The sequence below is a fragment of the Elephas maximus genome, chromosome X, assembly GCF_024166365.1.
Source record: "Elephas maximus indicus isolate mEleMax1 chromosome X, mEleMax1 primary haplotype, whole genome shotgun sequence".
Lineage (NCBI taxonomy): Eukaryota > Metazoa > Chordata > Mammalia > Proboscidea > Elephantidae > Elephas > Elephas maximus.
The window spans coordinates 21,748,849-21,771,663 of record NC_064846.1 but is presented as its reverse complement, the minus strand read 5'-3'; positions in this window follow the sequence as shown (position 1 = coordinate 21,771,663).

The window sequence follows — 22,815 nt, the reverse complement described above, 5'->3', positions numbered from 1 at the left end:
GAGATTTATTTACTTCAAGGAAACTGCTCGCACAATTGTGAGGAAATGGCTCACGCAATTGTGGGGGCTGGCAAGATCCAAATTCATGGGTCAGATGGCAAGCTGAAGACATTTGCTGGCTCATGTGGTTGCAGGGGCTGACAAACTCAAAATCTGCAGGTCAGGTGGCAGGCTGGAGGCCTCTGGTGGCTCACGGGGTTGTGGGGGGATGTCGAATCCAAGATCTGCCAGTCAAGCGAAACCCAAGGTTAGGCAATGAGAACAGTGTAGGGAGAGAGAGAGAACAGAGGTCAGGGGAGAGGGAGAGAGAACGAGCTTTGCCAGAACATCCATTTATATACTGAAGGTATATAAATGGATGGTAGAAGGTGATTACATTATGGAACAGTACATGCCAAACCACTGAGCATCATAGCCTAGCCAAATTGACACATAGCATTATCCACAACAGGTGATAAGTGGAGGAATGAGGAACCCACACCTGCCTGACTCTGAAACTCAGGTACTTGCCATATATCCTGCAGTCAAAACTCGGCCAAGTTTAGCAAGAAATTATACCAAAATCAACCATTGCCTGACTTTTTTACTTGAGAGTAAGAGGTGTGGGTTTTTCCCAGGGTCTGGGATTGGCCACGGGACTTCAGAGTTCAGTCCCGGTATGACCGTACTTAAGCTGTTTTGGAAAGTGTGTGGGGCTAAAGGGAATGGGGCCATGTGAGGAAGGTCAAAGCACAGAATAAACTGAAAGAGAAGTTCTTGAAGTTCCAGTAAAGAACCTGAAGAACTTGAAGAGGTCAGTTCCAATGCAGAAGTCTGTGGTAAAGAAGGGAATTTTAGAGCTTGCAGTGAAACTCTGGGAGATATGGCAGTTCCCAAAGCTGGCCATACTCATGCTCTCTTTTCTGGGTCTTAGCACATGAATACTGTTTCCAGCACTCCTCTGCCCACCCACACCCAGGCCACACACACACACACTCTGAGTGTGCCTGGCTGAACCCTACTCATCCTTCAGGTCTCAGCTTAGGTGTCCCGGTCTGAATCTGATGCTCCTCTTCTGTGCCCCCCAAACCCTCTGGGCTTAACTGTAATTGTACCGACTACCCTTTATTACAACTGAGCTTTTGCTTATCTGTTTTCTTGAATAGACTGTGAGCTTCTTGAGGGTGAGAACAGTTCTTACTCATCTCTCTATCCCCAATGCCTAGCATAAGGCCTGGCCCAGAGTAACCCAAAAAAACCCAGTGCCGTCGAGTTGATTCCGACTCATAGCAACCCTATACGACAGAGTAGAACTGCCCCATTGACCCAGAGTAGTTGCTCACTATTTGTTAAGAAGCACATGGCTTCATACAACATGGGACCCTGGTCTGGGTCCTGGAACAGAAAAAGGACATTAGTGGGGAAACTTGTGGAGTTCAAATAAAGTAGTTAGATGAAACAGGCAGTCCCTGATTTATGAAGTATTCAAGTTACCATGCACCACACTTCTTTGTACATCTTATTGTTAGTAATATGTACTACATACAATGTTGCAGCGTGTAATTTGCTGATGTTATCATTCTCAGATGTTCACTTGCAGATCTTCAATGTTATGATTTACTGTTCAAAACAGTGTCATATAGCAGGCTATGAAAAAAAGAGGTATTTGACTTACGTTAGAACCAACTTACAATGGAGTCGTCAGAAAGGAACCCCGTTGTAAGTTGGGGGCTACTTGTAGTACTGAACCAATGTTCCTTTCTTAGTTGTAACATATGTACTATGGTTATGTAAAATGTGAACATTAGGGGAAGCTGGGTATAGAGTATGTGACTACTCTCTGTACTGTCTTTGCAACTCATCTATAAGTATAAAGTTATTTCAAAATGAAAAATTTATTTAAAACCAGACAGAAGAAAAAGCAGAGCAGTATTACATAGTGGTTAGGAGGGTAGGCTGTGTGACCAGGAGAAAGTTACTTACCCTTTCTTAAGCCTCCATTTCCTTATCTGTAAAACAAGGACAATAATATCTTTGTGATAGGGTTATAAGTTTATCTATATAGATGCACATATATTTTATTTTATATATGTAATCTGGAAGACAGCTACCTGGCCAGTTGTTTGGACACAACAAGGGGACATTGATTAGTTTAAAGTCAGGAAAGGTGTGCATCAGGGTTGTATTCTTTCACCATACCTATATAATCTGTATGCTGAGCAAATAATACGAGAAGCTGGATTATATGAAGAAGAACGGGGCATCAGGATTGGAGGAAGACTCATTAACAACCTGTGTTATGCAGATGACACAACCTTGCTTGCTGAAAGTGAAGAGAACCTGAAGCACTTACTAATGGAGATCAAAGACCACAGCCTTCAGTATGGATTGCACCTCAACATAAAGAAAACAAAAATCCTTACAGCTGGACCAATGAGCAACATCATGATAAACGGAGAAAAGATTGAAATTGTCAAGTATTTCATTTTACTTGGATCCACAATCAACAGCCATGGAAGCAGCAGTCAAGAAATCAAAAGACGCATTGCATTGGGCAAATCTGCTGCAAAGGACCTCTTCAAAGTGTTGAAGAGCAAAGATGTCACCCTGAAGACCAAGGTGCGCCTGACACAAGCCATGGTATTTTCAATCACATCACATGCATGTGAAAACTGGACAATGAATAAGGAAGATCGAAGAAGAGTTGACGCTTTTGAATTGTGGTGTTGGCGAAGAATATTGACTATACCATGGACTGTCAAAAAAAAGAACAAATCCGTCTTGGAAGAAGTGCAGCCAGAATGCTCCTTAGAGGCAAGGATGGCTTAACTGTGTCTTACATACTTTGGACACGTTGTCAGGAGGGATCAGTCCCTGGAGAAGGACATCATGCTTGGCAGAGTACAGGGTCAGCAGAAAAGAGGAAGACCCTCAACGAGGTGCATTGACACAGGTGGCTGCAACAATGAGCTCAAGTATAACGATTGTAAGGATGGCGCAGGACCGGGCAGTGTTTTGTTCTGTTGTGCGTAGGGTGGCTATGAGTCAGAACCGACTCGACGGCACCTAACAACAACAATAACAAATCTGGAAGACAGCTACCTGGCCAACTGACTGGAAGAGATCTGTATTTATGCCTATTCCCAAGAAAGGTGATCCAATCAAATACAGAAATTATCAAACAGTATCATTAATATCACACGCAAGTAAAATTTTGCTGAAGATCATTCGAAAATGGCTGCAGCAGTACATTGACAGGGAACTGCCAGAAATTCAAGCCGGATTCAGAAGAGGACATGGAACGAGGGATATCATTGCTGATGTCAGACGGATCCTGGCTGAAAGCAGAGAATACCAGAAAGATGTTTACCTGTGTTTTATTGACTATGCAAAGGCATTTGACTCTGTGGATCATAACAAATTATGGATAACACTGCGAAGAATGGGAAATCCAGAACACTTCATTGTGCTCATGAAGAACCTGTACATAGAGCAAGAGGCAGTTGTTTGAAGTTCTGCATCCTACTTTGGTGAGTAGCGTCTGGAGTCTTAAAAGCCAGGGAGTTAGAAGGTTAGAAAGGCATCAACCAGAAGTGAAGAAGGTTGCTTTTTTGTTTTTGCTTTTCTTTTTTCTCTGTCCACTGCCGCTGTCATTCCTTCAATTGGGTGTGAAAAAGAGCTAGAGAGGTAATACAACATGAGCATCAACTCTGGAGCCAAACTGCCTGAGTTCAAGGTTCAGCTCTCCCACTTCCTACCTGTTGACCTTGGACAAGCTGGTTAACTTTTCTGTGCCTCAGATTCTTCATCTCTAAAAGGGAAATGATGATGATGTTAAATCCTACCTCATAGGGTTGTTGTTGCTGTTAGGTACAATCGAGTTGGCTCCAGCTCAGAGACTATCCTCAAAACAGTAAGTATGTTAGAAGTCTTCTCTAGTGCTGAGGATTCTGTCCTACTGCTGAGGATTACTTTTATAATCTAGCCCTGCTGTAGTTTGAAAGCCTTTGAGACTACAAGAAGATCTCTTTTTTTTCTTTTTATTGTACTGTAAGTGAAAGTTTACAAATCAAGTCAGCCTCTCATACTAAAACTTATATACACCTTGCTATGTCCTCGAGCTGCTCTCTCCCTAATGAGACATCACACTCCTCCACTCCACCCTGTATTCCTGTGTCCATTCAGCCAGGTTCTATCCTCCTCTGCCTTCTCATCTCCCCTCAAGACACAAGCTGCCCACGTAGTCTCATGTGTCTACTTGAGCCAATAAACTCACTCCTCACCAGTATCATTTTCTGTCTTATAGTCCAGTCCAATCCCTGTCTGAAGAGTTGGCTTTGGGAATGGTTCCAGTCTTGGGCTAACAGAGGGTCCGGGGACCATGAACTCTGGGGTCCTTCTAGTCTCAGTCAGACCATTAAGTCTGGAAGAGGACCGTTTTTTTTTAATAATTTTTATTGTTCTTTAAGTGAAAGTTTACAAATCAAGTCAGTCTCTCACACAAAAACCCATATACACCTTGCTACACACTCCCAATTACTCTCCCCCTAATAAGACAGCCCACTCTCTCCTTCCACTCTCTCTTTTCGTGTCCTTTTCACCAACTTCTAACCCCCTCCACCCTCTCATCTCCCCTCCAGGCAGGAGATGCCAACATAGTCTCAAGTGTCCACCTGGTCCAAGAAGCTCACTCCTCACCAGCATCCCTCTCCAACCCATTGTCCAGTCCAATCCATGTCTGAAGAGTTGGCTTCGGGAATGGTTCCTGTCCTGGGCCAACAGAAGGTCTGGGGACCATGACCACCAGGGTCCTTCCAGTCTCAGTCAGACCATTAAGTCTGATGAGAATTTGGGGTCTGCATCCCACTGCTCTCCTGCTCCCTCGGGGGTTCTCTGTTGTGTTCCCTGTCAGCGCAGTCATCGGTTGTAGCCGGGCACCATCTAGTTCTTCTGGTCTCAGGATGGTATAGTCGCTGGTTTATGTGGCCCTTTCTGTCTCTTGGGTTCGTAATCACCTTGTGTCCTTGGTGTTCTTTATTCTCCTTTGATCCAGGTGGGTTGAGACCAATTGATGTATCTTAGATGGCTGCTTGCTAGCATTTAAGACCCTGGATGCCACTCTTCAAAGTGGGATGCAGAATGTTTTCTTAAGAGATTTTATTATGCCAATGGACTTAGATGTCCCCTGAAACCATGGTCCCCAGACCCCTGCCCCTGCTACTCTGGCCTTCGAAGCATTCAGTTTATTCAGGAAACTTCTTTGCTTTTGGTTTAGTCCAATTTTGCTGACCTCCCCTGTATTGTGTGCTGTCTTTCCCTTCACCTAAAGTAGTTACTGTCTACTATCTAATTAGTGAATGCCCCTCTCCTACCCTCCCTCCCTCCCCCCTTTCGTAACCACAAAAGAATGTTTTCTTCTCAGTTTAAACTATTTCTCAAGTTTTTATAATAGTGGTCTTATACAATATTTGTCCTTTTGCAATTGACTAATTTCACTCAGCATAATGCCTTCCAGGTTCCTCCATGTTATGAAATGTTTCACAGATTCCTCACTGTTCTTTATCGATGCTTAGTATTCCATTGTGTGAATATACCATAATTTATTTATCCATTGATCTGTTGATGGGCATCTTGTAAACTTGAAGCACTTTTTAACCTGTGCTTCCCACTGGGGCCTCTTGAGGCTAGAAGCCTTAAAGATCAGTTTGACTGCTGCCAGCTTGGGTACAAACGGTTCAGCACTCAGCTGCTAACCAAAAGGTTGGCAGTTCAAACCCACCCAGTGGCTCCATGTGAGTAAGACCTGGCAGTCTGCTTCCAAAAAGACCACAGCCTAGAAAACCCTATGGGGCAGTTCTACTCTGTAACACATGGGGTCACTATGAGTTGGAATCGACTCGACGGCACCAAACAACGGCTTTAAAACTGAGGTTACTGTGTGTGATTTGCCAGTCTCCAACTTAACCTAGAATCATGGAACTCTTTCTAGATCTGTAAAGGACATTAGAGGTAATTGAATAAAAAAAAAAAAATAGGATCCCTTTTTTTCATATGTTAGCCAAACTGAGGCAAAGGAAAACTAGATGATTTTTCCTGGGTCTGGAGCTAAAATAGCTCATTTTTTTATCATCCATGTATTGAGTGCTTACTATGTTCCAAACACTGTGTTAAGCAATGGAGAAACAGATGGAAAAGACAGAAATCTCTGCCCTCTAGTTCTTTATAGTCTGAGGGATAAGACAGATATATAAATCATATAGTGTGGTATGTGTTATTACAAGTTGCCCCTAGTCGATCCCGACTCATGATGACCCCATGTGTGTCAGAGTAAAACTGTGCTCTATAGAGTGGTTGATTTTTCAGAAAATTGCCAGGACTTTCTTCCAAGGTGCCTCTGGGTGAATTCAAACCATCAACCTTCTGATTAGCAGCTAAGCACTGAATCGTTTGCACCATCCAGAGACTTGAATATGTGTTATTAAAGAGGTAGACATGGATATGAAGTTCAGAGATGACAGCTCTGCCTGGGGAGACCAGGGAAGGCTTCCCAGAGGAGGAGACACTTGAGCTGGGTGTTAGAGCATGAATGAATGAAATGTGTAGAGTGGAGCACAATGGGCAAGGGGGAGCACTTAAGATGAGGCTGCTGAGGCAGCCTCCCTGGACTGCCCACCTGGGCATCTGTGTCCCAAGCCTCTAGCACTGCACTTATGCACTGTTTTGGGCATGCCTCTGCCCGGAGACTGAGAGGATCCAGCCCTACCCCACCAGTTTCCAGCAAGTGCTTGGCCCAGAGTTGCCAGGTTTAGCAAATACAAATCCAGGACACTCAATTAAATTAATTTCAGATAAACAATGAATATATTTTTTAGTGTAAGTATGTCCCAAGTACATGCATGGGACATACTTAGCCAAAAAAATTATTCATTGTTTATCTGAAGTTCAAACTTAACTGGGCTGTATTTTATCTGGCACCCCTACCCAGAGTTATAGTAACCAAAACCAACCAAACTCTTTGCCATCAAGTCGATTCCAACTCACAGTGGCCCTAGGGGACAGGGTAGAACTGCCCCACAGGGTTTCCAAGGAGCACCTGGATTCGAACTGCAGACCCTTTGATTAGCAGCTGAACTCTTGACCACTCCGCCACCAGGGTTTCCACCCAGAGTAAATACCTCAAATAATACGTGTGAGAGTAAGGTGAGAGAAGAGAGAAAAGAAGAATGGAAGGGGAGGGAGCTAGTTCACCACGGGTAGAGAGTTAACAGGGAGCATTGCAGTCTTGAGGAGAGTGGGAGCACTGCTAAGACCAAGAAACCACACAAAATCTGGCTTTAACATAACTTCTCGCTATTTTCAACTATGTACCCAGAAAAAAAAAAGAAACACCCAGTGCCGTCGAGTCGATCCTGACTCATAGCGACCCTATAAGACAGAGTAGAACTGCCTCATAGAGTTTCCAAGTACAACGTAAACAGTTGCTTCCTCCTTTTTGTTAAGAAGTCTGCCCTCATGTGGTAGGAGAAAAGAATTGGGCCAGAAGCCTGAATTCTGGTCTTTTGGCTCATTGGGACAAAGGGCTCCACAGAGGCCAGTGATCTGGAAAGAAGGGTGTGATGCTGGGAGTTTGTTTGTTTGTTTGTTGGTTCGTTTGTCTTGATGGGGAGAATGTACAAAAGGTGAATAGCCCCTGTATCTCAGATACCAAGATTGTTGCTAAAATCGGTTTTAAAAATTATTCAAAATACATTTGTCACTTTGAGCAAGCCAGCATCATCTCAGTTTCCCAGATGTTTTTGCCAGAAAATATGCCAAAACACTATGCCTAAAATTCATTCAGTAGAGTATCTTAGACACATTTATAAATTGTAAAGGACTTCAGTTTGTCGTGCTGTGGTGGCTTGTGTGTTGTGGTGATGCTGGAAGCTATGCCACCATTATTCAATACCAGCAGGGTCACCCATGGAAGACAAGCAGGGCTTCCAGACTAAGACAGACTGGGAAGAAGGACTTGGCAGTCTACTTCTGAGAAAATCAGCCAGTGAAAACATTATGGATAGTAGCAGAACATCGTCTGATATAGTGCCGTAAGATAAGCCCCTCAGGTTGGACCAAAAAAAACCAAACCCATCACCGACGAGTTGAATCCGACTCATAGCGACCCTATAGGTCAGGGTATAACTGCCCATAGAGTTTCCAAGGAGCACCTGGTGGACTTGAACTGCCCACATTTCGGTTAGTAAACATAGCTCTCAACCACTACACCACCAGGGTTTCCAGGATAATATCCACATACCTACAAGGAAGACCAGGTAATAAGATGTCTTTGTTATCTAGTGTTGCTATAACAGAAAAACCACAAGTGGATGGTTTTAACAATGAGAAATTTATTTTCTCACAGCCTAGTAGGTTACAAGTCCAAATTCAGGGTGTCAGCTCCAGGGGAAGGCTTTCTCTCTCTATTGGCTCTAAAGGAAAATTCCTTGTTATCAATCTTCCCCTGGTCGAGGAACTTCTCAGGTGCCAGGACCCCAGGTTCAAAGGACGTGCTCTTCCCCCAGTGCTGCTTTCTTGGTAGTATGATGTCCCCAACTCCCTGCTTGCTTCCCTTTCATTTTATCTCTTGAGAGAGAAAAGATAATGCAGGCCCTACCCCAGGGAAACTCCCTTTACATTGGATCAGGGAGGTGACCTGAGTAAGGGTGTTATTGTAATCCCACCCTAATCCTGTTAACATAAAATTATAATCACAAAATGGAGGACAACCGCACAATACTGGGAATCATGCCCTAACCAAGCTGACACATATGGGGGGGGGGGACACAATTCAATCCATGATTTAAGACTATTATTCAAATTTACCCACTTACCAGTAATGCCAAAGATGAAGAAATTGAAGATTTTTAACTAACTTCTATAGTCTGAAATTGATCAAACATGCAATCAAGATACCTTGATAATTACTGGTGATTGGAATGGGAAAGTTAGAAACAAAAGAGGAAGGCTCAGTAGTTGGAAAATATGGCCTTGGTGATAGAAACAATGCCAGAGATTGCAAGATAGGATTTTGCAAGACCAGTGACTTATCCATTGCAAATACCTTTTCTCACCAACATAAATGGTGACTATACATGTGGACCTCGCCAGACGGAATACACAGGAATCAAATCAACTATGTCTGTGGAAAGAGACTATGGAAAAGCTCAATATCATCAGTCAGAACAAGGCCTGGGGCCTACTGTGGAACCGACCATCAACTGCTCATATGTGAGGTCAAATTGAAGCTGAAGGAAATTAAAATAAGTCCACAAGAACCAAAATATGACACTGAGTATACCCCATCTCGATTTAAAGACCATCTCAAGAATAGATTTGACACTTTGTACACTAATGACCAAAGACCAAATGAGTTGTGGGATGACATCACAGATATCATACATGAAGAAAGCAAAAGGTCATTAAAAAGACAAGAAAGAAACAAAAGGTCAAAATGGATGTCAAAAGAGACTCTGAAACTTACTCTTGAATATAGAGTAGCTAAAACAAATGGAACAAATGAAGTAAAAGAGATGAACAGAAGATTTCAAAGGGTGGCTGGAGAAGACAAAGTAAAGTATTATAATGACATATGCAAAGACCTGGAGTTAGAAAGCCAAAAGGGAAGAACATACTTGGTACTTCTCAAGCTGAAAGAACTGAAGAAAAATTTCAAGCCTCAAGTTGGAATTTTGAAGGATTCTATGAGCAAAATGGAGCTCTGGTGGTGCATAGGTTAAGAGCTCAACTGCTAACCAAAAGGTCGGTAGCTTGAATCCACCGGCTGTTCCTTGAAAACCGTATGAAGCAGTTCTACTCTATCCTATAGGGTCGCCATGAGCCAGAATCGACTCAGTGCCAACGGGTTTTTTTTTTTTAAATGGGCTAAATATTAAATGACTCAGGAAGCATTAGAAGAAGATGGAAGGAATACATAGGGTCACTGTATAGAACTGGTAAATGTTCAACCATTCCAGGGGGTAGCATATGACCAAGAACCAATGGTACTGAAGGAAGAAGTCCAAGCTGCACTGAAGGCATTGGTGAAAAACAAGACTTCAGGAATTGATGGAACACCAGTTGAGATGTTTCAACAAACAGATGGAGCATTGGAAGCACTCACTCACTTATGCCTGGCTAACCGACTAGAAGAGATCCATATTTGTGCCCATTCCAAAGAAAGGTAATCCAAAAGAATGCAGAAATTATCAAACAATATTATTAACATTAACATTACACACAAGTAAAATTTTGCTGAAGATAATTCAAAAACAGTTGCAGCAGTACATCAACAGGGAACTGCCAGAAACTCAAGCCGTATTCAGAAGAAGACTTGGAATGAGGGATATGGTTGCCAATGTCAGATGGATTTTGGCGGAAAGCAGAGAATACCAGAAAGATGTTTAACTGTGTTTTATTGACTATGCAAAGGAATTTGACTGTGTGGATCATAACAAATCAGGAAAGGTGTGTGTCAAGATTGTGTCCTTTCACCATACCTATTGAATCTGTATGTGAGCAAATAATCCAAGAAGCTGGACTATATGAAGAAGAACAGGGCATCAGGGTTGGAGGAAGACTCATTAACAACCTGTGATGTGCAGATGACACAACCTTGCTTGCTGGAAGTGAAGAGGACTTGAAGCACTTACCGATGAAGATCAAAGACCACAGCCTTCAGTTTGGATTACACCTCAACACAGAGAAAACAACAGTCCTCACAACCTGGACCAATAAGCAACATCATGATAAACGGAGAAAACGTTGAAGTTCTCAAGGATTTCATTTGATTGATTCATTGATCCACAATCCACGCCCATGGAAGCAGCAGTCAAAAAATCAAATGACATATTGCATTGGGCAAATCTGCTGCAAAAGAACTTTTTAAAGTGTTGAAAAGCAAAGAAGTCACTTTGAGGACTAAAGTGCGCCTGACCCAAGCCATGGTATTTTCAATCACCTCATATACATTCAAAAGCTGGACAATGAATAAGGGAAACCGAAGAAAAATTGATGCCTTTGAATTACAGTGTCGGCAAAAAACATTGAGTATACCATCAACTGTTAAGAATGAACAAGTCTGTCTTGGAAGAAGTACAGCCAAAATGCCCCCTAGAAGTGAACATGGGGAGACTTCATCTCACATACTTTGGGCACATTATCAGGAGAGACCAGTCTCTGGAGGACATCATGCTTGGTAAGGTAGAGGATCAGCAAAGAAGAGGAAGACCCTGGATGAGATGGACTGACGCAGTGCCTGCAACAATGGGCTCAAACATAGCAACTATTGTAAGATTGGCACAGGACCAGGCAGTGTTTCATTCTGTTGTACATAGGGTCACTATGAGTGGGAACCAACTTGAGGACACCTAACAACAACAAAGGACTACGTAAATGTTGGCAAGTAAAAAGGCACCACCATGGCTGATGGTTGCACAAAATGCTGAATGTAATTAATTCCAATGAAATGTACACTTAAAATGGCAGATTTTGTGTTATAAGTATTTTATCACAATAAAAAAATTTTTAAGGCATGACGGTGACCTTGAATGTGAAAAAAACCTAAATTGGATGCTTCTTCCAGTCATTAACCTTAGCAGGTATTCAGATCCCCATACCCCAGGTAGGCTCTTCCCTGTCCGCCTTCCATGGAGGTCGCTTATTCTCCAAAACCAGGAAAAGAAGAAATGAGGTTGCCATTTGCCTCAGCTCTAAACCTTATGTCTTGCCATCATCCTGGGCCACTGCAATGCCCATGTGGACACCCCCTCCAACAACCAGGTTTCATAGTGTCTTTGCATCCTCAATTCCATGACCTTCACAGACTCTCAACCTCACACCACATGCCCATCTCTGGGAACATCTCCTGTTTTGAAATCTCTGACTCCAATATCTCACTCTCAGACCTGACCACAACTTTTTGTTCCACCTGCTTTTTCTTTTTCCCGCTGAACCTATTCTTTAAATTTCCACCAGACTTCCACAACTGTGACAGGTCCCTATTTGCCCAGCCTCTTTACTCCCTTCTGACTTCATGTCTTTACCTCAGGCTGGATTCCCTGTGTGATCCCTTGAATTGTTCTCTCACCATCACCTAAGCTCTTCAGCCTCTCCTTCAACTCTGTGTCAGCCCCACCACCCATCTACTCCTTCTGGGGTCTGACCACAGCTGAAGCAAGTAACACTGCTGGCCAAACAGATGCCAGGCCATAAAATTAAGATATCCCATCTCAGCTCAGTCATCACAGCATCCCTTCAATTCGTTTATCTGTCCTTAGCTTCCTCTCCTTTCCATTCTCCAGCTATTCCAAATTGGCTACATTTCAGTGAACCACAGCTTCCCCATCTGTAAATTGGGGGGTGATAATACCTATCCTGAGTGTTGTTGTGAGAAATAACTGCAGTGTGTACACAAATGCCCTGGTAGGTTGCAGACCACTGACATGCATTCCTCATTTATTACCTGTTTCCTCTAGTGTAGGGCAGAATCTGCATTCCTCTCAAAACAAAAGACCTTACCTCACAGAGAAAACAGAAGGCATGGCGGGGGCGAGGGGGCAGGGAACACTACCATGGCATCACTGGGGGGTGTGAGGGGTGCAGACCACACTGTCTATAAAATTTTTGTGCGTTGTTTCAGCAGAAATTTATTATTTTTTATAAAATTATCCCTGTAGTTATTTATAACAACAAAAAAAAAATTGGGTAAGCCCAGCTTACAAGTATCAATACACCTACAAGGCTAAAACTCTATGCTAATTTACTGTTTGAACCTTGTAAAGCGCTTGGTCGGAGCTGTCATTATTATCTAATTACAATGACGCTTCGAATTACCTGGGTTCCTCTGCTCGTGCTACAAGCACTCGCTGTTCTTTTCACGGCTGCTGGTGGTTTTTCGTTTGTTTTATTGTGCTTTAAATGAAAGTTTACAAATCAAGTCAGTCTCTCATACAAAAATTTGTATACACCTTGCTATGTATTCCTAGTTGCTCTCCCCCCTAATGAGACAGCACACTCCTTCTCTTCACCCCGTATTCCCTGTGTCCATTCAGCCAGCTTCTGTTCCCCTCTGCCTTCTCATCTCACCTCCAGACAGAAGCTGCCCACAGTCTCATGTGTCCACCTGAGCCAAGAAGTTCACTCCTCGCTGGTATCATTTTCCTCTCCCATAGTCCAGTCCAATGCCTGACTGAAGAGTTGGCTTTGGGAGTGGTTCCAGTTTTGGGCTAACAGAAGGTCTGGGGACCATGACCTCCAGGGCCCCTCTAGTCTCAGTCAGACCATTAAGTCTGGTCTTTTTTGCAAGAATTTGAGGTCTGCATCCCACTGCTCTCCTGCTCCATCAGGGATTCCGTGTTGTGTTCCCTGTCAGGGCAGTCATTGGTTGTAGCTGGGCACCATCTAGTTCTTCTGGACTCAGGCTGATGTGGTCTCTGATTTATGTGGCCCTTTCGATCTCTTTTTTTTTTTCTATCTCTTGGGCTCATAATTACATTGTGTCTTTAGTGTTGTTCATCCTCCTTTGCTCCAGGTGGGTTGAGACCAACTGATGCATCTTAGATGGCTGCTTGCTAGCGTTTAAACCCCAGATGCCACTCTCCAAAGTGGGATGCAGAATGTTTTCTTAATAGATTTTTTTATGCCAGTTGACCTAGATGTCCCCTGAAACCATGGTCCCCAGACCCCCGCCCCTGCTACTCTGGCCTTCGAAGTATTCAATTTATTCAGGAAACTTCTTTGCTTTTGGTTTAGTCCAATTTTGCTGACCTCCCCTGTGTTGTGTGTTGTCTTTCCCTTCATCTAAAATAGTTCTTGTCTATCTAATTAGTGAAAACCCTTCTCCGTCCCTCCCTCCCCTCTCTCATAACCGTCAAAGAATGTTTTCTTCTCTGTTTAAACTATTTCTTGAGGTCTTATAACAGTGTTCTCATACAATATTTGTCCTTTTGCAACTGACTGATTTCACTCAGTATAATGCCTTCCAGATTCTTCCATGTTATGAAATGTTTCACAGATTCCTCACTGTTCTTTATCGATGCATAGCATTCCATTGTGTGACTATACCATAATTTATTTATCCATTCATCCGTTGATGGGCACCTTGGTTGCTTCCATCTTTTTGCTATTGTAAACAGTACTGCAATGAACATGGGTGTGCATATATCTGTTTGTGTAAAGGCTCTTATTTCTCTAGGATATATTCCAAGGAGTGGGATTGCTGGATCGTATAGTAGTTCTATCTCTAGCTTTTAAAGGAAGTGCCAAATTGATTTCCAAAGTGGTTGTACCATTTTACATTCCCTCCAGCAGTGTATAAGTGTTCCAGTCTTTCCACAACCTCTCCAGCATGTATTATTTTATGTTTTTTGGATTAATGCCAGCCTTATTGGAATGAGTTTTCATTTGCATTTCTCTAATGCTGCCAGTGTTTTTATAGTCTCTGATTTTGGCAAAATTTCTGGTGTTTTAGCTACAATACTGTGGTAATTAGCATGCGAGGGGGTGACATCATGGATTATCACATTGGGTGACACCAACCCTAGTGATACCATTGGAACATGCTCAGCACCCACCTCCCCTACACCCTCCTTGACCTACAAACTTGACTGAATAAATCTACACGAGTCTCCACTTTCTCAGTCTAGTCCCTCTTCCAGTGCTTTCTCAGAGACCGTGTTCAATTTATCCCCTCTCTTGCTTGTTTCTGCAGCTTCCTCTTCTCCATCGCCACAGCTCATAGCTATGCTCAAGTCTCTCCCATCTCAAAAACAAAATTCTCTCCTGACTGGAAATCGTTATCTCCCATTCCTTTCACAGTCAAGCTTCTTGAAAGAGTTGTCTGCACTCATTGTCTCCACTCTTCACTTCCCATTGACATGTCCAATACAACCTGCCCCCTGTCCTCACAGCTCCACCGAAACTGTTCTCCATAAGGTCACCAGGGATCTCTGTTGAGAGAGCCATTGAACACTTCTCAGTTCTCATCATACTTGTACTTGATCCTGTTTGACACTATTGACCACTCCTTCCCTTTTCACGCTGTCCTCTCTTGGCTTCCCACCACAAAGTTCAGGTGGGAGGAAAGCAGGCTTCTTCTCAGCCTCCTTTGCTGGCTCTTCCTCTGCATACCCCTTAAATGTTTGGGTCTCTGAGGGCTCAGAGTCCCCAAGTGGTGCAAACTGTTAAGCACTCAGCTACTAGCTAAAAGGTTGGCAGTTCAAACCCACCCAGAGGCACCTCGGAAGACAGGCCTGGAGATCTTCTTTCAAAAGGTCACAGCCTTGAAAACCCTATGGAGAAGTTCCACTCTACGCATGTGGGGTTGCCATAAGCTCAACTCTATGGCAACTGATTTGATTTTTTTGTTTGTTTGTTTTCTGAGAGCTCAGTCTAATTTCCCTTATCTAGATCATCTCCCAGTGAGATCTCATCCTATCCCACCTATATGCTGATGATCCCTGAGTATCTGCTCCTCTACTGCAAGCTATACAGCCATCATCACAGCTGCAACTAAGAGCCCTTTAAGAGAAAACCCACATACTTCTAACAAGAAACATCTATTTCTTTTCACATCTGTCTACTGGACAAGGAGTATATCTGGCAGTCTGACTCCAGGTCTTATGCTCCTAACCCCTCTGCTGAGCTCAGACATGGCTCCACCGCTTCTTAGCTGTGTGACCAGGGCTAAGTTACTTAACCTCATTAGTCAAATGGGATTAATGATGGTGTCAACATCAACGGGTTGTATGAGGGTGAAATGAGAAAATCCATGTAAAGTGCTTAGTTTACTGCCTGGCATATACATGGTAAACACCCACAATGTTTTGCATACTGTTGGTCAGTGTGCTTGGGGCTGAAATCTGGCTCTACTGCTTCTTAGCAGTATGACCGTAAGCAAGTTACTTAACCTCTCCGAGCCTTAGTTTCTTCCTTTGTAAAATGGGGATACTAATAGCGTCTACCACAGAGGGTTGTGGTGGATGTTCAATGAGTGGACACATATAGCACTTAGAATAGTGCCTGGCATATAATAAGGGCTCATAAAAAAGTAAATGTTATTGTTACCATTATCCTCAGAAAGACAAAGAATACATTTGGAAGTCTGTCACAGCATAGCCACCTGGGTCTCATTCCTGATTCCCTTGCAATATACGAGACACGTGTATACATGCTCCTTGAGACCAGCCAGGACACAGGGAGCAACATCAGGACAGCAACTGTCACCTGGTGCAGCCCAGTGTCAAACTGCTGCAGAAGCAGCTCTTCGTGCAGGGATAAAAGCTTGTTCAGCAATCTCCAGCTACGTGATTTCTTACAGCTGTACATTGCTACATGACACTCCCCTGAGAGCCAAGTGGCCTCTCCTGGATTGTCAGCATCCTGTTCTTTCTTATCTTGAAACTGTCTTTGAGGCCCTAAAGAAGGATCTGCTGTTCTTATTTACAAATGGAAAAAAAAAACTGTATTAACCCTTAACTGTCTTGTCCCCTGCTACAGCTGTGATTTTAACTGCCTTCCATACCTCGAGTAAGCCCTCCATACTGCCCAGCAACCCTAGTCCTTCTCTCTGGCCAACTTGCACTTTCACTTTCCTTGATGATGTTTTCAACTTCCCTCACCCTCCTTAAATCTTCCAACCTGCCTCCTCCCCAACTCCCTCAGCCCCACCCTATCTCTCAACAGATGACCTTGCCTTCTACTTCACGGAGGAAAATTGGAGCCATCAGATAAAAACAAATCGTTCAATGTTGCTAAATCAAGTAGTCAGTACATTCTGTCCTCATCTTCCAGGACCTATCAACAGCATTGGACACAGTAAATCACTCCCGTCTCCTTGACACATTTTCTTCCCTTAGCTTCTAGGATGCCATAGTTTCTTGGTTTTCCACTTCCCTTGGTGTCTGCTCCTCTTCACTCTCCCTTGCTGATTCCTCACCATCAACCCAACTACACTGAGTGTGCCATAGCTCTGTCCTTGGATGTCTTCTCTGTCTACCCTCACTCCCTTGATAATCTCATCTAGTTTCATGGGTTTAACTACTTTCTATATGCTGATAACTCCCAAATTATATCTTAAGCCCAGACCTCTCTCCTGAACTCCAGACTCATATATTCTGCTGCCTATTTGACGTCTCCACTTAGATGTCTAATACCAGTTGCAATTGAGTTGATTCTGACTCTTGGCAACCTCATGTGTTTCAGAGTAGAACTGCACCCCATAGGGATTTCAATGGCTGATGTTTTCAGTAGATTGCCAGGCCTTTCTTCTGAAGGTGCCTCTGGGTGGATTTGAACAGTCAGCCTTTTCGTTAGTACTTAACCATTTGCAGCACTCAGGGTCTCCTGGATGTCTGATAGACACCTCAAAATTAACATGTCCTACACCAAGAGTATGGCCCCCGGAAACGTTTTTAGATCAGTAATGAAGTCATTCCTAAAGTTCAACCTTCAGCCAAAGATTAGACAGGCCCATCAAACAAAATGAGACTAAATGGGCATGCTAGCCCAGGGGCAAGAATGAGAAGGCAAGAGGGGACTGGAAATCTGGTAATGGGGAACCTAAGGTCGAGAAGGGGAGAGTGTGACTTGATGTGGAGTTGGCAACCAATGTCACAAAACAATATGTATATTAATTGCTTAATGAGAAGCTAGTTTGCTCTGTAAACCTTCTTCTAAAGTACAATTTAAAAAAATTAACATGTCCAAAATGGAACTTCTGATCAGGGGCAGAGCCAAGATCCAAGTGTTGTAAGGGTCTGAAGCTTATACAATTTGGAGCTCCCGCTTCAGGAAAAAGAATGTAAAAATAACTAATATATTGCTAGGGCCTGAGAAAATCAGAGACCCTGAAGCCTAAGCATCGTTAGCTTTACATTAAATCTTCCTCTGCCTCTGATCTTCCCCCCCTCCCACCCCATTCACACACACACGGACTCCCAGAGTCCTCCCTATCTTGGTCGATGGCAACTTGACCCTTCTAGCTGCTCAGGCCAATACCTTTGGAGTCACCCTTGACCCTGCTCCTTCTCTCCCACCCTACATCTGCTATGTCAGCAAACCCTGCTGGTTATACTTTCAAAATATATCCAGAATCTGACTACTTCTTACCATCTTTCCCACTATCATCCTGTACCAAATCAAAACCACCTCTTGCCTGGACTATTGCAGTAACCTCTAACTGGTGTCATTGCTCCCACTGTTGACCCCAAATATCTGTTCTCAACACAGCAGCCAGAGTGATCCTTTTAAAAAAAAATAAATCCAATCATGTCACTCTTTGGCTCAAAACCCTCCAATTCTTTCATTCAACAAACATAATCAAGGCACCATTCTAGGCCCTGGGGACACAACAGCCAAGAGAATAGATAAAGATCCCTGCCTTCATGGAGGTTACAATCCCTGCTCACTCAGGGTAAAAGCCAAGGTCTCATTTATTTGTTCCTTGTGTGTCTTCCCACTAGAATGCAAATTTCACGAGGTCAAGAATTTATTGGTCTGTATCCTGAGTGCCTGGCACATGTTAGGTGTTTAATAAGTGTTTGTTGAATAAATGAATGAACTTCGACATCTGAACCTTTCTGATCCTCTTACTTTCCTGTCACAGTAAAACAACAACAACAACAAAAAAAAACAAACCCGTTACCATTGAGTCAATTCTGACTCATAGCGACCCTGTAGGACAGAGTAGAAATGCCCCATAGGGTTTACAAGGAGCACTTGGTGGATTTGAACTGCCAACCTTTTGGTTAGCAGCCGAATGCTTAACCACTATGCCACTAGGGTTTCCTGTCACAGTAAAGGGGATAGATATCCTTCCTTTTATCTATGGCACAGTGGTTCTCAAAGATGAGGAAAAAAAAAAAAACAAACTAGTGCATGCTCCAAAATTCCCCAGAGGGCTTATTCAAACACAGATGGCTGGGCCCCATCCCCAGAGTTTCTGATTCAGTCTGGAGTCAGGCCCAAGAATTTGCATTTTTAACCAGTTCCGAGGTGATGGAGATGCTGCTGGTCTGGGAACCACACTTGAGAATCACTGATTTCACCTCCCCTGCTATCTCAGGAAGGAGCCCTGGTGGCACAGTGGTTAAGCGCTGAGCTGCTAATGGAAAGATTGGCGATTTGAACCGCCAGCTGCTCTGCGGGAGAAAGATGTGGCAGTCTGCTTAAGTAAAGATTTATAGCCTTGGAAACCCTGTGGGGCAATTCTACCCTGTCCTATAGGTTCACTATTAGCCAGCATAGACTCAACGGCAACCGGTTGCTGTTTGTGTTGTTACTTTCCCAGGAACCTTACACGACCAACTATCCATTCTTTGTAAATATACTCAATGGCTACCTTTCAACTGGATCCTTCCTATTCTTTTCCTACTACTACCCTATCTTCTGTTCTCCCTATCTTGAGTTATCTTTACTGGAAGTCTCCATTTTTTCACCTTCCACTCACTCCAATAGAGCTTTTCTCCCCATAACTCCACCCAAACCCTTCTCATTAAGGTCAAAAATGATCCACATCTCCTCAAATCTGATGGACGATTTTTCAGTCATCATCTTGCATTCAACACTGAAAACTATTTCTTCCTTCATGGAACAGTCTTCTCTTGGCCTCTTCCTCTTTACCTGCATAAGATAACAGTTGGCATGTTTTTTCTCCTACTTCTGTCACTATTTCCTCTTGGGCTCATCTTCCTCTACTAGACCGTTAAAATTTTAGAGATCCTCAAGATTTGATCCTACGTCCTCATCTATTATTCCTCTGTTTTCTTTCAAGGAGATCTAATCCGTGACCAAGGCTTCAGTTGCTAGACTCCCAAATTTATATCTCTAGCCGTAAATTTAGATATTAACTAGCTCCAGACTTGTATAAATGACTACCTACTTGACTTTTCTGTTTAGTTGTCTAATAGGATCCCAAACATAACATGACCAAATTGGAACTCTTAAGTCTTCCCCCACCCCCAACTCATTCCTGTTCCAGTTTTCCCCTACTCAGTATTGGCACCATTCATCCACGTACTTCCTCAAAATAAAAATCATTCTTGACTTTTCCTTTACCCCCACAGTCACTCAATCATCAAGCCCTACCCTTCTACCTCCTAAATATCCTTCACACTCATCAAATTATATCCATCTTAGTCAAGGCCACCGTCATATCTCACTTGAGCTACAGCTGTAAACCTCCTGACTGCTTCTACTCTTGTCCCATTCTCCATTCTCCACTCAGAAGCCAAAGTGATCTATCCAAACATGTCTTCCCTCTGCTTACAACCTTTCCATGTTAATCCTTACATCCAGAATAAAATTAAAGCTCCATAGACAGTTGTACAAAGTCTTCGGAGCTTGCTTTGGCATTACATATATTTCAGGGCCATTGCAATCTGCCCCCTGCCTACCTTTCTAGCTTCTTCTCAGCTCTGCCTTATATAAAACCCTCACTATTTGTTGGAATTGACTCAATGAAAACAGGTCAGTCCAGCCTTTTCAGCCTACCTGCAATTCCCAGAATGCTGTGAATCCTTGCCCATGATAGGCTGTCTTCCAAGAAGTCCTTCCCTTCCTCATCCATCTGGCTTGGTACTCGCTACTATTGCTTATCTTTAGAGACAAAGCTCAAGTATCATTTTCTAAAGTTTTCTGCTTTTCCAATCTCCCAGCAAATTTGTCCTCCCAGATTATTTCATCCCTCCCTATTATGGGTTTACTACTTTGCATTTTAATGATTCTTTTCATTTTCTGTTTCTCTCATGAAATCCTTAGCTTCTTTAGGGTAAGGACAACTGTGACCTATTTCTCTTTATCACGAAAATTTAGCCTGGTGTCTAGCACATACTGGCCATTCAATGAATGTTGTTGAAAGAGCTATTAATTTATTTATTAAAAAATGGTGATATTGGGAAAGGAAGTTCAGGAGGAAGCCTGTTTCCAATGGGCTGAAAAATAATTAGAAGGGGAGGAAATGAAAATGGTGAGTATAGACCATAATTTTGAGAAAATTAGCTATGAAGCAAAAGGAGACAGAAGGATAGAGAGAAGCAGTGACAGAGATTGCTGGTTGCCTAACCCAATATTTATTGTTCTCCTTTTAGAAGCCCAGGATTTTAGCTCAACACATGATCATCTAGATCATGGGATATAAGCAGAAATGTGTGATAACACGTAGTGTATTTCCTTAAAAGAGAGTTGATATGTGACTTTTGTCTTCCTAAGTTTTCCTCCGTTCTGTAGCCTAGAACATGGATTTTTTAGCTGGCACTTCATCTTGGACTGAGGAGGAGGGCCACATTTTAGGGATAACGGAGAAGAAAGCTGAAAGGAGGCTGAATCAATGATAACTGTCTAACTGCCACAATAAGGCTTTTACATGAGAAATAAACTTCTATTTTGATTAAGTCACTCTTAGGACCAATTTTTCCATTTCCCATAGCTGAGAAACTTCTCTGTCAGTTTGTCATACTGTGGGGGCTTATGTGTTGCTGTGATGCTGGAAGCTGTGTCACCCGTATTCAAATACCAGCAGGGTCACCCATGGAGGACAGGTTTCAGAGGAGCTTCCAGACTAAGACAGACTAGGAAGAAGGACCCAGCGGTCTACTTCTGAAAAGAATTGGCCAGTGAAAACCTTATGAGTAGCAGTGGAACATTGTCTGATATAGTGCTGGAAGATGAGCCCCCCAGGTTAGAAGGCACTCAAAAGACTACTGGACTGGAGAAGACCTGCCTCCTCAAAGTCAAGTAGATCTTAATGATTTGAGTGGAGTCAAGCTTTTGGAATCTTCATTTGCTGATGTGGCACAACTCAAAATAAGAAGAAACTGCTTCAAACATCCATTAATAATCGGAACCTGGAATGTACAAAGTATGAATCTAGGAAAATTGGAAATCGTTAGAAATGAAATGGAACACATAAACGTCGATATCCTAGGCATTAGTGGGCTGAAATGGACTGGTATTGGTCATTTTGAATTGGACAATCATATGGTCTACTATGCCAGGAATGACAACGTGAGGAATGGTGTTGCATTCATTGTCAAAAAAAACAATTCAAGATATATCCTGAAGTACAACACTGTCAGTGATAGGATAATACCAATACGCCTATAAGGAAGGCCAGTTAATATGACTATTATTCAAATTTACACACCAACCACTAAGGCCAAAGATGAAGAAATTGAAGATTTTACGAACTTCTGGAGTCTGAAATTCATCGAACATGCAATCAGGATGCACTGATAATTACTGGTGATTGGAACGCGAAAGTTGGAAACAAAGAAGAAGGATTGGTAGTTGGAATATATGGATTTGGTGATAGAAATGATGCCAGAGATCACAAGATAGAATTTTGCAAGACCAACCACTTCTTCATTGGAGATACCTTTTTTCACCAACACAAACAGTGACTATACACATGAACCTCGCAAGATGGAATACACAGGAATCAAATCGACTACACCTGTGGAAAGAGATGATGGAGAACCTCAATATCATCAGTTAGAACAAGCCTAGGAGCTGACCAAGAATCAGACCATTAATTACTCATATGCAAGTTCAAGCTGAAATGGAAGAAAATTAGAACAAGTCCACGAAGGCAAAAGTACGACCTTGAGTATATCCCACCTGAATTTAGAAACCATCTCAAGAACAGATTTGACGCTTTGAACACTAATGACCGAAGACCAGACAAGTTGTGGAGTGACATCAAGGACATCATAGATGAAGAAAGAAGAGGTCATTATAAAGACAGGTGAGAAAAAAAGACCTAAATGGATGTCAGAAGAGATTCTGAAACTTGTTTTTGAACGT